This window comes from Notamacropus eugenii, chromosome 1 (genome assembly GCF_028372415.1).
Source record: "Notamacropus eugenii isolate mMacEug1 chromosome 1, mMacEug1.pri_v2, whole genome shotgun sequence".
Classification (NCBI taxonomy): domain Eukaryota; kingdom Metazoa; phylum Chordata; class Mammalia; order Diprotodontia; family Macropodidae; genus Notamacropus; species Notamacropus eugenii.
Window position 1 is genome coordinate 353987054 of NC_092872.1, and position 16164 is coordinate 354003217.

At 39.2% G+C, this 16164-nt stretch overlaps 1 long non-coding RNA gene across 1 annotated transcript; it reads left to right on the forward strand.

Moving 5' to 3' along the window:
- The first annotated feature begins 292 nt into the window (after nt 1–292).
- Nucleotides 293–15453, forward strand: LOC140525810 (uncharacterized). Its single transcript, XR_011974123.1, has 2 exons — nt 293–436; nt 14986–15453. It is a non-coding gene; the product is annotated as an uncharacterized lncRNA (long non-coding RNA).
- Nucleotides 15454–16164: the final 711 nt, after the last annotated feature.

Genomic DNA, 16164 nt, shown 5'->3' on the forward strand with positions numbered 1-16164 from the left:
CTTTCCGTCATAAGTCTTGGAATTGTCTTAGATCAGAGAATTAAGTCTATCAAAGTTGGCTATCACACGATGTTGAATAGCTAACATTTGTACATAGTGCTCTAATGTTTATAATGCACTTCTGTAGAAGACAAAACTGAGGCTGACAGAGGTTATGTGACTTTCCCAGAATCACACAGTTAGTATGTACCTGAAATAGAATTTAAACTTGGGTCTTTATGACTTCAAGTCCATCACTCTATCTATTATGACATCTAGATGTTTCCCAAGTACATATATACATACACACATACATACACACATACACACACACACACACACACACACACTCACACACACACATTCCAGCTGTGCAACCATGGACTAGCCACTTAAACTCTCAGTGCCTGACACCACTGTCTTATAAGTTATGGAAAAGCTGATCTGCAGAGGTGAAGTGAGTATCCTCAAGAATACACATTACCAATATCAGTAAAATCAGAGCTCTCAATCAACATACACACACACACACACACACACACACACACACACACACACCTGTCTTTTCTTTTAAACTCTGTATCCCCTATTCCTAGTGAAGTGACTGCCACATAGTTGATAGACATTTAATAAATGGCTGTTGAAAGAATGGATAGATGAATGAGTTCAATACAAAGCTAAAACTAGAACCCAGAGACTGGTAAAACAGAGAAAGCTTTGAACTTCGGAGAAGTGTTGAATCTCAGGGAAGGAAGGAAGGGAGAAAGGGAGGAAGAAAGGAAGGGAAGGAGGGAGGGAAGGAGAGAGGGAGGGAAGAAGAAAAGCAATGAGGGAGGAATAGAGGAAGGATAGATGGACAGATGGATGGATGGAAAAGAAAGGGAGAGAGGGAAGGAAAAAGAAAGGGAAGGAAGAGAAAAAAGAAAGGGAAGGAAGAAAGTTAGGGAGGGAGAGAAGGAGGGAAGGATAGAGGAAGGGAAGAAGAGAGGAAGGAAAGGAAGGAGGAAGCAAGGGAAGGTGGGACAGAGGAAGGAAAGAAAGGAGGAAGGAAGGGAGGGAGGAAGGAAGGAAAGAAGGAAACTGATGAAAGTAATGAATGTGATGCCTTACTACCTCCATCTCAACCTAGGGCTATGATTATTCATCTTATTTAAGCAGTGAGAGGTTCTAACCAATGGAGGAAAGAGGGAAAGCTGAGGGAGGAGATTAGGAGAAGAGGAAGAAAAAGAGGGAAGCTAAAGAAAAAGAGAAGAATCTGAATGAAGGAAGGACAAAAGAAATGGCAAGAGGAGGTGATGACAAGAGGAGAGAATGAGGGGGAGGGAAAGGATAGAGAGGAACTTGAAGAGGGAGTAAGTAGCAAAGATACTAGGGGCTAGATGCCACTCCCCCAGTTCCTATCTCTCTTTTCCTTCTCTTTCTATGGTACCCTTTATACTCTACTGTTGCCAAGCTCCTCTTTTTCCTAGGTCTCTTTATCTTCTGGTGCTCATGGTAACCTGGCTTCCCAGTGAAGAGGTCACATCTCTTGTCCCCTTCTCCAAGGCTCTCTCTTATATGCGCTGATGCCCAGGACCTGGAAGAAGATTTATGAGCTTCTTGAAAATAGGGACTATTTTCACTTTTCTTTGTATCCCCAGAACTTTGCACTGTGTCTTTCAATAGAACCACTTAAATGTTTGTTGACCTGACTCATTGATTTTCATATACTTTCTTTTGTCACCATCACTCAGCCCCCATCTTTTCTCCTTTAAAGCTCACTCCATTCTTTCTGATGCTTGTCGCTGTCACGTAGGGACCTACAGGTCACTCTGCCTTCTCCCCAATAAATTAAATAACTTATTCAGCCTTCTTCTCCAGCTCAACTCTTGACTCCTTCAAATACTCTGGGCTACTAGCTCCTCATCCTTCTTACACCCTAATGATGTCTGTCTCCAATCTACTTTAAACCAAGGGAGTGGTCATACTTTTGATACCCATTCTGACCCACCCCTAATGAATTTGCTCTACGTACCAGTTACCTCTTGGATGAAAAGCACCTGAATAGGAAGCAAGAGGAAAGGACCTTGATTTTAGAGCAACAGCACAGTTAAAGAGGTCTAGGACCCCTCCAGATATTTTCTTTATCCTTTAGTTTATTTTCCTGCTCTGGGAAGATATCAAGAGAATGTGTCAATCAATCAGCCAACAGCTATTAGACTCCTATGGTATGTCATAGGCATCAGGAACACAAAATTTAAACTGAAATAATCTTGGAACTTCATATTCTAACAGATGAGACAATCCACTCACATAGGTATATCCAAACACAAACAAGATAACATTTAGGATAGGAACAGCACTAGCAGCTGGTGAGTAGAGGAAGGACTTCTTGGCAAAGTGCTCTCTTGTCTTCTCTGATGCTTTGCCAAGATGTCCCATCTTTCACTTACATTTAACACCACAAGGAAGTGGACTGTGCCTTTTCACTCACAAGTTCACATTAGTGAAGCACATTTTAGGTTCCCAGAGCACTTTCAACCCCATAGAGTAAAGCAAGGATTATTTCCCCCATTTTACAGATGAGAAAACAGGGGTTCAGACAAAGGAATTTGTCCAGTCACTTAGCAGTAAATGGCAGAGCTGGGTCTTTAACCCATATCTCCTGACTCCAGACCAGTGTTCTTTCCACTGCCAACTGCTCCTTCCCTCGAATTGGCTTGGCGGATGGGGCCAGTGACAGAGAACAGAAAAGAATAAACATACCCCTTCCTCTAAGAACTTCCCTAATTGTTAATCAAGCCTCCACTACCAGTCAAGCCAGAAGACCAACAGTGCCTGGCAGGAGAGCTGGTCTAATAAGGAGTTTAGTTGATGGGGTTTCCCTCTCTGTTTCCTTGCTGTTTGTTTTCCAGGGAAATCCATTGATGTCACTGAATGGGTTTGCTGTAGATAGAAACTGGTGTTCCATAAGTAGATTAGGAATGACATGGAATTCATCAGAGAGAATAGCTAAGGGTCACAAATGGTGAGTATAGGAGGGGAAAAAGTAGGGGTAGCAAAGTTTGTAGAATATCAGAGTTGGAAAGGATAGAATCAAAGAACACAGTGTGTCTGATCAGAGAAAATAGAATACTGGTCTTCATTAAGAAAAATTGGCTTAAATACTGTGCCTTACATGAACAAGCCACTTTTCTTCTCCAAACATCAGTTTCGTTTTCTGTAAAATGGGGATAATAACCTGTGCATAGCACTCCTCATAGAGTGATTTAAGCAACACCTTTACTGGGGCTCAGAACAATAGATGTTGGCCTAAGTTACATACAGTTTTTCACTGTAACAGTTTGCTTAAGTTATCACTGCCCAATTCATGGGTATTTTCCCCTGTCCCCACTTTTTTCCCTTTACAAAGAAAATGAAAATTGTCATAGCAAATGTAATTAAATCTAAACATCTGTGAAAATATCACAGCTACTGTTGTAAGCACAAATGTAAAAAAATATATTTCTATTTGGATTGCCAACACAGTGCCTTTACCTAGGAGAGAGAGAGAGAGAGAGAGACAGAGAGAGAGAGAGAGAGAGAGAGAGAGAGAGAGAGAGAAAGACAGACAGAGAGAGAGAGAAAGACAGACAGACAGACAGAGAGAGAGAAAGACAGACAGACAGACAGAGAGAGAGAGAGAGAGAGAGAGGAGAGAGGAGAGAGAGAGGAGAGAGAGAGAGGAGAGAGAGAGGAGAGAGAAAGGAGAGAGAGGAGAGAGAGATGAATGGAGGGTCAGTTCCAGGCTTCTTCAATTTGTTAATTAGGTTCTTCTTTTTGTATTCTCAGTTTGTGACTATCTGATGTCTTTATTGGGTATTGGGTATTCCACATCTTATAATTATACAGAAGAGCTCTTTCTTTTCCCAGCCATCTCCTTTGCCAATTCTCTCCATGTAGGTAAAGGCAGTGTGTTGGCAATCCAAACAGAAATATATTTATTTGCATTTGTGTTTACAGCAGTAGCTGTGATTTCTTCACAGACTTTCACATTTAATTACTTTTGCTTTGAAAATTTTCATTTTTTTCTAAAAGGGAAAAAAACAGTGAGAAGGGGAGATGTCCGTGAATTGGGGTGTGAGAAATCAAGCAAACTGTTAGAATAAAAAGGTCTAAGTAAATTGGACTGATATGTACTGTTCTTTAAAACAACTTGGAGAGCTCAGTTTCTAGTTCTTGCCCTGCTCCTAAGATCACTTCCCCTCAGTGGATGAACCTCAGTTTCCTAATCTGTAAAATGAGAAGGTTAAATACATGCCCTCTGAGGACTCTTTCAACTCTCACATTTTATTGTCTTTCAGTCTAGTCTGGTTTCAGTTCACCCACCTCCACCATTTTAACATGACTAAGTAAGTCGGCATAGATATGGATTCAGAAAAAGGAATTCAAATCCCACTTCAAACACTACTCATGCAACAAGTCAGTTAGGTTCTCTGCACCTTAGTTTCTTCATTTATGAAGTGGAGATAATAAAAATAATATTCATATCTGTATTTACCTCACTGAGTAATCATGAAGCTTGAGGGACCATGTATATTTTAAAATACAATATTGTCAGTTATTATTAGGGATAGGGACAGAACTTGTTATTTCATTGGAAAAAATAAGGAAATTCTATCTTCTTATTCAGGCCAGCATCTTCGACTTAAAGTACACTTGTCCAGGATCATACAGCTAATATAGAGATCTGTATGGATATGGAAAGAGGGAAAGAGAGAGAGAGAGCATACCTACATAAGTATACATATATATGTATATATATATGTATATATATATATATAAATTGTATAATCCTGGACAAGAGTGTACATGTGTGTATACACAAACACACAAATACATACATATATGTACACACAATATACAAATATGCACATGTGTGTATATGGGTATACATACATCAGAAATGGGTATTGAGACCAGGTCTTCCTTATTTCAGAGTCAGTTTTCTATCCACTGTGCAATTATATTTCCACATCTTATAATTATACAAAAGAGCTCTTTCTTTTCCCAGCCACCTTCTTTGCCAAGTCTCTCAACACTGCTTCTTCTTAATTATTGAAAAATCATTTCATGTTTGTTTGTTTGTTTTTTAAATGGTGCTCATGTAAAAACATTCCTGGGGCAAGCTCCCATCCTTCTACTATGCTTATATTCAATGTCTGGCAGATTATGCCATAGGTGGATAAACAACTTTTTTATAGTTGAATGAAAGAATTATAATATAAGCTCATTATATACTCATTGAAAATATCCTCTATATAACTCTAGTCATGAAAAGAACAAAAATTATATGTGTGCATATATGCATATACACACGCACCATATGCATGTTTGTGTGTGTCGTTTTGATATTTTTTTCCCTGCTAGGTCTCTACATCTGTAACAACTTTCTTCAAATGTGGCTAAAAGGTGTATCCAGCTCTTGTACAAATAACATTAGCCAGCACACAGATTACACTTTGAAGCTTTCAGAAGTACTTTAAAATTATTATCCCATTTTATCCTTACAACAACCCTGGGAGATAGGTGCTGTTGCTGTCCTAATTTTACACACCAGGAAACTGAGGCAGGTAGAAATTAAGTAACTTACCAAAGGTATTGCAGCTACTGACTGTGTGAGACGGATTTGAACTCAGGTCTTCCAGACTTCTGGTCTAGCTCTATTCACTGTATCACCCAGTGCCCAGTGTACAAACACTCATAGCAAATGCAAACCAATTCTGGAACAACCAAGGTGAGAGTTAGAATGCTGGATACCGGAGCTGGGCATTGTCATCTTCAGAAGGAAATTGGCCATTATAATTCATCAAAGTTCTGCCTCTTAGTGTGGTTTTTCTTTCCATCACTGTAGTCATTGTGTTTCTCTTCACATTATTCTACATTAGTTCATTCAGCCTTTACTCATCAATATCCATGATTTACTAAATGATACCCCAGTGATCTGAGTCTAAACTCTACCCAGAGGACCTCACTTAAGTCTAGAGAGAATGAGTACACTTAATTCTGAAGGTTCTTTTTTCTCCTATTTTGCTTGAACCCTTTCAACTGCCCTATATTTCCTTGCCTTTCTTTGCCTGAGCCCTGCTCTAGGCTGTCAAAGCAAATAGTCACTGGTTTTCTGTGACACTCTCTTTCCTCCCCGACTCAGCACTTCACTCTTGTTAACACTAATTGTTCATTACTAATTTTCATTTCACCTGGATCTTCTCACCCCTCTATGGCACTTACTGTGTCCACTGAGAGCAAGTGTCTGGAAGCATGGAATTAACAGCCCTTTAGATACATTACATATTTTATTTGAAAATCTCAAGGGATGTGCAAAACAAATCAGGAATGCACATATTTTATGGATGGAGAAGCAAAAGTTTTGTTTATGCACCTATGGAAAACTGGGCAGAAATTCATCAAATATAAATCAACTTGTTTGGTTACGGGTGATTTCAATGTCAAGAAAGCCTTGAAACTAATGTTGTTAGCTTAAAAGTTGTGCTGCTCTCTGGAGTTAGAGAGGTGGAATGTGAAGTTGGTTCATGCTTATACACTCAAAGGAGTCAGTGAGCTTGTCAATTTCAAAGTTCCTTTCAACAATGAAAATCATAATCTGTTCATTGCTGTCTGTCTGTCCTGGGTGACTGCTGGCCATGTCCTATAAAACATCAAGATAAGTGGTGGTCCAACCAAGATAATGGAGACTTCCCTTGCCTTTTCTCAACATCTACAAGGTACCAGGGGAGCATCTTAAATATCTACCTGTCTGTCATCCCTCCATCTCATCACATGAACAGCCCATCTCCTCTTTCTTACTTACAGTTACTTGATGAAATCTTGTACTGCTATTTGCTTTCAGTTTCCCGTTGTTCGATGCTCATGTTTGTTTCTGTGGAAATATCAATATTCTAGGTCTTACTGATATACATTAACATTAGCACAATATTTGTATTGAAGAGTCAAGTCAACAGGCATTTATTAAGTACTTACTATGTGCCAGACACTCTACTAAGCACTGAGATTTAATAATATGGAGAACTTAGAGTCAATAAAAGTGTATTGTAGTTTTCCAAAAAACAGGCTGCTCTCCTATTTTTCAATTCTGGACCCAGCTCATTGACCATCTGTATTGTCTATCCCATATGTACAATTGTTGGAAAAGTTCCATAGGGTGTCCATTCAGATGCGGGTTGAAATCTGGGCAGCCAATATTCTTTATCCATTTGCTCATTCCTGTGTAGTTAAGAGAGGCCAGACTCTTTTAAGAGATTACACATCTATTCCAGGAGGCTCTACAGTGCCTTGGGGGCATGATGCAATAAAGACATCATCTAAAAATCAGAGCATCTGGACAACTTCACCATCTACAGGGAATCCCTCCTTGACCTGTAGACTCCATTGGACTTCCACCAGCACAGTAACAAATCCTTTTGGCTGGCACATATCTCCCTGCTCTGAATCTTACCTAATGCTTGTTCAGGCAGCTAAGTGGTATAGTGGGTAGAGTGCTCAACCGAGAATCAGGAAGACCTGAGTTCAAATATGACCTCAGGTATTTACTTGCTATGTGACCCTGAGCAAGTCACTTAACCCTGTTTGCCTCAGTGTCCTCATCTGTAAAATGAACTGAAGAAGGAAATGACAAACCACTCCAGTATCTTTGCCAAGAAAACCCCAACTGAGATTGCAGACACTACTGAACAACAATAACAAAATGTTTGTTATCAGAGAGTGGTAGAAGAGGATTATTTTATTTCAAGGATATGTCAGATCTTCAAGGAATCCCAAATGATCTTGGTAGAGGGAGGGAAAATACCTTACTATTACAACCTGCAAAGCAATATATGGCTCTAATGAGGCTAAAGCTTTTTCATGTTCAATAAGGACTAAATGTAACAGGATCCTAAATTCCCTATATCATTCAGTTAGTTTTGAGATGCTAAAGACAAAATCCATTGTTGAATAACATTTGGAGAATTCCTATTTGCTCCCTACTAATACCCACATCAAGGATCCCTTCAATTCATGTATATATGACCCTCATTAAGATTTTGTATACACCAGAGTGTCAGTCTATATCATTAATTGTAATGCTTTCTCAGTCATCTTTCTTTTAAATCAATAAGACCTAAGATTTGTTTCCATGCTTTTAGTTTCTTCCCATCTTTTGATACTTTGTAGCTGGCTCTTCAACACCTTCACAACTGTGATACCTCTAGCATGGATATCCTCCATATATGCTGTCAACCCACAGACATAAATATATGTATGTATATATATATATATGTATATATACATACATACACACACACACACACACACATGTTCACACAGACAACAAAGGAGGTGATCCTAGTATAGTGGAAAGAATTCAGGACTTGACTGAAGTCTTGACTCTGGCACTAGCAAAGTAACCTTAAACAAGTCACTTGTCACTGCTTTTTTAAGTCTCAGTTTCTTCATTTGTAAAATAAGGGTTTTGAACTCAGTGACTAGATGCTTGTGAAGACCTCTTCCTTCAAGTATTGACTTGTTCCTGTATTCTAAAGTACTTTCCAACTGTAACATCTGACCCTTATGTGATTCTAAATTATTTCCTGATCCTCTCTTAAGAACATGCTAGAGCACATGATGGGGGAAGATATTCAATCTACCACCATATCTTACCATCCAGAACTCAGTATACCCAATATCCAGTTGTATGAGCCAGCTCATACTTGCTCATGAGATCTGATTGTTAAATTTTCAGAGTGAGTATTTAAACTTCCAATGTTAGAAATGTTAGAATTCAGAGCTTGATTTCGTGTTTTGTTGATTGTCTGTTTTTAAAAAGTGATAGGGAAAATGTAAATTAAGCTTAACAATGTGTCATATATATATTTTTTTTGGAAAAACTGTGTCTTGATATACTCACCAAAGAGCCAGGGGCTCTCACCCCATGACAGGCAGAACAGTAGTGGAATTACTAAAAAAACAGTTATTACCCAGAAAAATTTTTACCAAAGAAGAAATACTTTAGTTAGACCATGAGCAGGTGTCTAAATTGCATTCAGGGTGTCTTTCCATAAATAATCATAGTCTCTCACCCAGCAGCTAGATAACTTGGGGATGGAAGGCTTTTTTACAGTGACTACCCAGGGTGATATACAGTGGCTGAGCACAATGTAGGACGCTATGGAGCATCTGAATAAAATAATCGGGGAATTGTAGGAGTAGCAGGGACCTCTGTGTTCATTTAGTCCCACCTATGCCTGAACAAAAAAATTTCTATACAATGTCTCAGATCAGTGGGCAGTTTTTCCTTAAAGACCCTCCACTGAAATGCAACTTGACAATTCCAAAGGTAGCCTGTTTCATTCTGGGAGAGCCTTCATCATTAGCATTTTTTCTTTATATTGGGACTCAGCCAGCTTATTTACCTCTCTCACCTAGTTCCTAGCTTTGCCTTCTTAAGCCAAAGTGAAAAAATATATATTTTTAAGCAATTGGAGTTAATTGATTTTCCCGGGGTCACACAGCTAGTAAGTGTTTGAGGCCACATTTGAACTCATGTCTTCTGACTCAAAAGCCTATTGTCTAGCCCTTGTACCACATAGTTGCCCCTCAATCAAAAAAATCAAGCCACTCTTCCACATATCTCTTTAAATACATAATTAAAGATAGTTATTATGTCCCCTAAATCTTCTATTTTCCAAGTTAAATCTCCTTCGATCATTTTAACTGATTTTCATACGGTATGCCAGAGGTGTGCTGGGATATTTTTAACAATCAGCTCTTTTTTTCAAAAATGTACATATGATACATTTAAAATGTACATATGATACATTTTAAAACTGAATCTGCATTTCCCCACCACTTTCTTAAATTTAGACAGTCAACAGAAAAATAAATCAAGCCTTGATTTGTAACGTTCCTCAATTTCCAAGGTGTAAATGCTCACCCAGAATATTTAACAGTTGGCTCTCAGGAGCCTGTGCAGCACTGAATAGACCCCAAGTCCCTCCCTATCCTGGTCATCCATCTCTAGACATGCTCTAGTGCTTCCAAAATATGACATCGACACTGAATCCAGAAGTCCAGATGTGGTTTTAACAAAGCAAAACCCAGACATTATAGGGGTCACCTTCTTCATTCTCAACATGATGCTTCTCCTCAGTCAGTAGTAGCATAAAATGACCATCAGTGGTCAGTTTCTTATTATTATCTCATTCTTCTCATCTTTTTCAATAGAGTTCAGACTGAAACAGTCTTGAGACAAATCACCATCTTCTTAATGTTCTTTTAGATTTAATTCTCTTCATATTATTGAACAGGTGGCTAAAAAAAATTGCTTTTTGTAGTTGAATATAAGTATTAAGATCTAAGCTCATTGAATGTGGGTTCACTGAAAGCATCCTTGGTCCCAGTCCAGAGACACACAGTACAACATGAATGTCATGAATCTCAACCTGTTCTTACCTGCTTTTGATCTCCTTTCCCATTCTGTGAGTTTTTCATTCCTAGTAGTTTCAAGGAGTGGCAACATAGACTTTAGAGCATTGTTCTTAAGTTTTAATGCATCCAGACAATTGTGGCTAACAGTTCATCTGTGATCATGGTCCAGTTCCAGTATGGTTTGTTGGTTGAGTTTTCTAGGATATTTTGAGGTCTGTCTTTATTGGTCTATGTCTTGCTTCATCATTCATTTCTTCCATCTACTCTTGGAGTCTTTATGGCTAATTGATTTTATTTTTACTTGTTATCCCAGAATAATTTTCCACTTATGTAATTTAGGGGAGTTAGGGAGGTTCTTTTAGTTTCCTTTGACGTATTAAAAGTTTTTTTCTCTTTGTTTATGTCTTCAGCCTTTCCAGTAGGGTTGGCTGGAGAAAACCTTCTCCTTGCTTCTTCTTTCAAACTTCTTTTGGCTCTGTGATTGCTAGAATTGTTGACATTCTAATTGCTCTGCAGGACACACAGTGGGACTGGAAACCTGAAAGTAGCCACAATGAGCTCATAGTCCTCAACCTGGGACAGCATGGCCACCCAGCCTGACTGAAGTTCATCTCTCAGTTCTGCCACCTCCAGTAATCTTAGATAAGGATACAGAGGTAGAATTTGTTCTCCCTCATCTCTTCCCCTCCCAATGTTCTGAATAGGATGACTGAGCAATCCATTCCCTGCCACTGATGTAGTCTCCCACTGGAACATGATATCAGGACTGGCCTCGACCCCCTGCCACAGTCCTGAATAGGTTGGAGGTTTTATGGGATTGAGTTCTACTGGATAGAAACATAAAGAAGGAAATCCTTCTCTCCCTTCCCTGTTCCCTCCCACAATTCTGAATTGGGGATACGGAAGGATAGATGAGGCCTCTCTTGTGCATTTTACATGGTGGTCTTTTGTTCTGTGAAGAGGGGGGAAGAAGATACCATATTTCTTTTTTTTTTTTTTTTATTCTTCTCTCTGGGTTGCTAATTTTCCATTATTTCTGAGTTGGGTCTAGAGGGAACTGGGCTTGGCTGGAAACTTTCATGTTGTCGACATTTCCAGAAGTCCACCTACTTTCTCATCTTTATAAAAATCTATGGGCCATGTAGTATAGTGGAAAGAGTTATAGAGTTTGGAATCAAACATAATTTTAAATCCCACCTCAGAAACTTACAAACTGTATGCCTTTGGCAAAGCACAAAACCTCTCTGAGTTTCAGTTTCCTTACTAAGTGGAGATAATAATACTTCATAAAGATTTTTGTGGGGAAATGAAGTATTTTTAAATCCTTAAAGCTCTATGTAAATTTATCATTATTATTATTATTTATATGAATGGTCTACATGAATATTGAAGCAATCATGAATGAAAATATAAGAAGGAAAGAGGCAAGATATTTTGCAAATGATTTCCTATATCAGATGACATCTTAATAGCCACACATTTCTACGAAGAGTTCAGAGAATACAAGATCCAAGATCTTTCTAGGTTTGGTGTATATGGATTTTGTTTTTTAAAAAAGTGGAGAGGGATTGGATTTGATAAAGCAAACAAAAAGGGTTTTCATCCAACAAGACACTTCTCAAGCATATGTTAATATCATACAATATTACAAGGTAAATTGAACAGAGATAGGTGTTCAGCTAAATGGTGATTGAATTGAATTGCTGGAGGAGAGGTATTGACTTCTGGGCTTCTTGAAGTTCTCCTCAGAATCCTTAGACCATCTTAAAGTCCCTCCAAGCCCTTTAAAGCAATCTCTGGAGAATCTGAGAACTGATGTTTTCAAATCCTGGTTCCCTGATCCTGTCAAACACTAAACACTGCTTTTCTTGAACCCTGAATTGACTCCAAAAAAATAAAATCAAGAGAGTATACATAAATGAAGTCTTAGATGGGAGTAAGGGTTTATCTTCCGGACTTGTGAATTGAGTGTTCTCTCTGGGCCTACAATCCCAGAAGTCAGGAAGCCACATCTCCTCCTCAAAGTTCTGGAAGTACTCTGAAAAGTTGGGGGGGGGGGGTATCTCCTGTAATGCTGTTGGCTCCAACCCACCAGTTACATTCTCCCTCACTGTTGTTAGGTGCCAGTGACTAGCACCCCCATTCCATTTAGTCACTTAGCATCAACTAGCTTTTAGAAAAAAGCATTTGCTTTGAAAGTACAAGAACAAATGTACATCTTCCCCCCTATACTTCTTTCTTATGCCACCTTGATCTCTAGGGAAAGGAGCTTAATTTTAGAATAGTCTCTATATAATACTAGTTCCTCCCCCCCCCTCAAGTTTGCAATCAATTTCCAAATGTCTGCTAGCAGTAGGTGGAGTCCCAAAGAGCCTTTATTCCTTGGGACATCAACACTGCATTGACTGAAAAACTAGACTCCATCCAACTCCCCAAAGACCAGTCTCTTAACTTTTTCAAAACTCACAAAGTAGGAACCTCCAAATTCATTTTCTTTACCTAAAATGAAAGAAGAAACACCAAGGCAAGAAAGGACCAAAACTCATTCTCACAGGGATGCGTGTTGGCCTCAGAGACACAGGGTCCAAGGCCTCTCCCCCTAAAGCACTGTCTTTTACCAGATGCTATCAGCAAAGGAGTCAAAATAAGAGCAGAGATCCACCAAAAGAGAAGTTAAAGAGAAGTCCCCCACCCCTAGTTCTAGTTCTGCACCGGTAGCCAGAGAATCTGTAGTCTACTATATAATTCACATATTAGAACCAGTTACAGAAGGCTATAAAGTTTCTCCATAGCACGACCATTACCAAGCACCACAACTATCCTAGAAGCAGGCTCTTCAGTCATGCCCATAGGGAACTGGCATCAGTCAAGCAAGTGGAGGCACTCTCCACTTGTCCCATGGCCCCAGGGCCCTTTTAACTTGGATGTGTGCAATCCATGAATTTTTTTGACCAATTTTTTTGACCAATTATATTCCAGAATTTCACAAATATATTGTATTGTTCTCCCCTTTTTCCCAGCTTTCTCTCCACTGCTGCTAACAGCAGGATCTCTGGTCTGATCTGGAACTTGCCAAACCCACTGTCAATCTTTTTGACATGGCATCAAAGGGCTGCATATGGAATCTATTCTACTGTACTGTGCATACCTCTTCTTCTTTCCCTCTGCCTACTTTTCATTTCTTTCTCTGGAACCAATAATCAAATAAAAATTCCCTTTACTGCTATAAAGGGAGCCACAATTTACTGCGCTATGGTTCCCCTAAGAACCTCTATGAAGGATGCCTGGATGAAATATCCCATCTTTGGCCTTCTCTCCCTGGTACCTCATACTCACCCATAAGGTCATAGATGTAGAGCTAAAAGGCAAGTCATCTAGTTCATGTTGTTGTTGTTCAGTTGAGTCCAGTTCATTGTGAGCCCATTTGAGGTTTTCTTGGCAATGATACTGGAGGGGTTTACCATTTCCTTCAACTCATTTTACAGATGAGGAAACTGAGGCAAACAGGACTAAGTAACTTGCCCAGGGTCACACAGGTAGTAAATTTCTGAGGTGGGATTTGAACCTGGGTCTTCCTGACTCTAGGCCTGGTGCCACCTAACTGCCCACCATCTAATTCAACCTCCTCAACTACAGACGAGGAAACTGAGGTCCAAGTTTAAGTGACTGCATTGTTAATGTATTTTTTGCTTAATTTGAAGATTTTTCCCATCCATTAATAGGCCCTGTGACCTGCTTAAATCACATGGAAGCCTACCAAACATACTTACCAATATAAACAGTTGTTTGCAAAATCTGAAGTGCTTTAAAAAAGCAACTTATTAAAAGGGAAAAGAGTGCTTGACTTGGAGTGAGGAAAAAATTGGTTTCAATTACCAGATGCCATGCAATAACTGCCCGGCTTTGGGCAAGTTGTTGAGTATGATAAATGTTTGTTGAATTTAGTGGAAATTCCTGTGGGTCTCAGGTTATTTTTATTTTTGTTTTTGTTTTGCTGTTAAATGGCTATCATATTTGTGCTTTCTGCCTCACATGGGTCTTTGCAGGATGAACAGTAACGTCTGTAAGCTTTAAAACACTATCAACACATGAAATAAGGTCCTTTAATTTTGAGATAAAACGGGGCTTAGCAATCAATTGCTTCATTTTGCAGATTATAAAATTGAGGCCCAGAGAAGGGGAAGTGATTCTTTTACTGCAATAGTCATAAAATTTCCTAACATGCAGAGGAAAATAAGATGTTTGAGGAAATGTTGGGTTGACTAAAGGCAAACCCAGAAGTAGGGAGGTTTTTCTATCCCAAGATCTGTAGGAGTTGATCTGTTAATGTTGTGCTAATTCATGTTTGTGGCCTCCTCTCTCTTCAGTTAAGGAAATAAATGTTGCTACTCTTGAATTCCTTTCACAAATGTAGGCAAGACATGAGTTCTGTCCTGTTCTCTTCTTTTTTATACCATTCAATTCTTTCTTCCCTCCTCTTTTCTATCCCTGGCACACAACCTAGCTTTCCTCTTTTCTCTGACTTCTCAATTACTACTCAGTTCTCTACTCTCCTTTCTTAAGGTTGTGTGGAGAAAAGAGAAGAAGCATCTGAGTTAAAGTCAGAGAAGGAAGAGGAGACAAAAAAGGAAGAGAAGAAAGAGGAGAAAGAAGAGGAGGAGAAGGAAAAGGAAGAGGAGAAGGAAAAGGAGAAGAAAGAGGAGGAAGAGAAGGAGAAAGAGGACGAGAAGAAGGAGAAGGAGGAGGAGAGAAGGAAGAGGAGAAGAAGGAGAAGGAAAAAGGAGAAGGAGAAGGAGGAGAAGAAGGAGGAGAAGGAAAAGCAGGAGGAGGAGAAGGAGGAGGAAGAGGAGAAGGAGAAGGAGGAGGAGCAGCAGGAGGAGGAGGGCTTTCTCTGCTCTCTCTACAATTTCAGATATTGGAATAGAATCCATTTATTTCCTTCAAGAGTCAGCTCAAGCACTGCCTTCTCCGTGAAGCCTTTACCTGATCCCTCTAAATGCTGATGCCCTTCCTTAAACACCTTATTATTTATTTTGAATTTATTCCGTCTATACTTATGTAACATTGACTACCCTGGCCTTGAAAACAATGTTTGCTACATTTCACCCCTCACCCAAGGAAGTGAATCTCTAATACCATTAGTAGATTTTGTCCAGACTCTTTGTCACTGGCTCAAGTCCCTGCAAATAGTATTGGTTCAGTGTAAAGAGGGTCTTTGAACCTCAGTTCCATTTAACTACTTAGCAGGCAGATTCGCTTTTACAAAGGAATATTTACTTCAAAGCTATAGAAAGAACACATACACACACACACACACACACACATACACAAATACACACACACCCAAGATCTCAGGGACATAATTGTCCACCCCTTACCATAGGTAGGGACGTAGATAAGTAGGTAGATAGATAGATAGATAGATAGATAGATAGATAGATAGATAGATAGATAGATAGACAGACAGACAGACAGACAGACAGACAGACAGACAGACAGACAGACAGATAGATAGATAGATAGATAGATAGATAGATAGATAGATAGATAGACAGATAGATAGATGGATGGATAGATAGATAGATGATAGATAGATAGATAGATAGATAGATAGATAGATAGATAGATAGATAGATAGATAGATAGATAATGTGTCTGTCTATCTATCTAAGCCTTTACAGTTATGCCTTCCACATCCAATTTTCCCCTCTGCAGTTTTGACAGATCATGAGTTGACATAAG